A 2,157-nucleotide genomic window follows, 5' to 3' on the forward strand; every position below is an offset into this window, starting at 1 on the left:
CGGTGTGTAAGGCTTCAGCTCAAATGGTGAAAGTGCAACATTCGCCAGAGTCCTCATGAAGAAATCATGATAATTTATGGGGATGCCATGCATGATGTTGAAAAGCATATTCTTCATCATTCCGATAATTTCTTCATCAGATGAGTCATGGCCTTTGATAGGACTCATGGTCTTCGTCAGAATGTGGTAGATGGTTCTGGGCACATAGAGCAATTCCTTCACGAGGAATTTGGTCCTTGGGGCTTGACTCGGCTTCAGCGGCTTCATGAGCACTTGCATATAGTGATCAGTGAGTTCAGGCTCATCATACAGACAACGAGCACCGTCAGGTGGAGGACTAATTGGTAAGGCACGAAGCAATTCAGAGGCTGGTGCCTTGTAATGAGTGTTTTCAGTCATCTAGTCCAACACCCACGAGTTGACGTCAGCAACATCGCCTGTGATATGCAAAGTTGCGTAGAACTGAAGAATGAGCTCTTCATTCCAATCAACTATGTCAGAGCAGAAATTGAGCAAGCCTGTGTCATGAATCATGCTGAGGACTTGAGAGAAGCAAGGCATGGATTCCATGTCCACGTGAGGAATGTGATCATGGTCGAAGACTTTGTCCTTGTTGTAAAGTACTGAGGAATAGAAGTTGGCCTGGCTGGCAGTCCAGAAACGCTTCCTTCTAAGACGAGCATTGTCATAGGGATTGAATTCAGTGAAGAATATGTGCTCGCCGAAGAAATCATCAGCCTTGAATTTTTGCTTCTTGGAGAAGGGGTCCTTTGGCTTGGGCTGAGGAGTGTCAGTTAATTGCAGCACCACCTCAGGAATCGCAATCTCGGGTTCCTCAGACTGAGGAATTTCAGGCTCTTCAGTAGCTTCAGCCTGGGTTGTCAATTCTTCATTGACAATTTCTTCAGCACTAGTGGCTGGAATTTCTTCATGAACACTTGGGGTTGCATGAGGTTCTTCAGATCCCATTTGTACTTCAGTGGCAGCAGGGGACTAAGGAATAGCTTGGAGTGGAGTGAACATTGGTGAGTTTGGATGCTGACTGTCCCAAAATTCATCATTGAGCACAGGAGTGGTACATCCAATTTCCACATCCTCATCGTCAATTTCTTCAACACCTGCCTCTTTAGCAGTAAACTGAGGCATAGGTGAGGAAATGACTGGGGTTGAAGGGATCTTATCCACTTCAATTTCTTCGTCCAACTGCTCTGTCGAAGCAGCAGAAGGAGTTTCTTCACAGCAGCACGTTCGACGGCCTTGGTCTTCTTCGCATCTGATGTAGATGGAAGGATCGGAGTTGGTGTAGGTGCAGGAGGTGCAGAGGACTTTGGTTCATTTTCCTCAGGCACAACTGATGCAGTTGTCCTGACTTGATCACTTTCTTCAGGCGCATCACTAGTGGATGCCCTGGCAATATTTCAGTGGCTGGAATGGAGTCATCAGCCCTGGCACTCTCATTTTCTTCAGCAGCCTGAATGTCATCAGCGGTGCTGGCAAGTTCTTCAGTAGGCTGAGCAGATGCCTCAGCCCGAGTAACTTCAACGTGCACAGGTGGAGCAACACTTGAAGTGAATTTCTTCGTCAGATTGACGAAATGCACCTTGGCGCCCTTCCAATCAGCATGGTAGCGATCAAATTCATCACTCAGTTGTTTGATTTCCACTTGCAAGGCAAGGGGCTGATCAGGAGTGAGAGTGAGGACATTGTCCTTGAGGTAGCGTTGTTTCTTGTACTGCGCTTTCTTCAAACTTCTGCCTTGTTCAAATTTCCATTTTTCTTCCTCAATGAAGGCAGTCAGAACATGACTTTGACCAGGAGTGAGGTTCATCTTCGGCAAAGGCGTGTTAGGATCCTTGTGCCACAGGTCAATGTAGTCGAGGATCAACTTTGGATCCAACATTAGCGGCACATTGCTGCCTTTGGCTCTAGCGGCCCTGGCTTGCCTGTTTCTGATGATTCCGGCAAGTTCTTCATCATCCGCCTCATCATCATCAGAGGGCACTTGGAAAGCGACTTGCTTCTTGTGAGGACTTGGCCGAATACCTCGTCCAGCAATGGCCTTTTTCTTCAGCAGTGAGGGACCAGCTGAGGAAGTTCGAGCAGCTGAGGAGCTTGCAGATGCTCCTGAGGCAATAGAGAAGCCTTGAGTCCTTTGGC

Source organism: Triticum dicoccoides, chromosome 3B (assembly GCF_002162155.2).
Source record: "Triticum dicoccoides isolate Atlit2015 ecotype Zavitan chromosome 3B, WEW_v2.0, whole genome shotgun sequence".
Lineage (NCBI taxonomy): Eukaryota > Viridiplantae > Streptophyta > Magnoliopsida > Poales > Poaceae > Triticum > Triticum dicoccoides.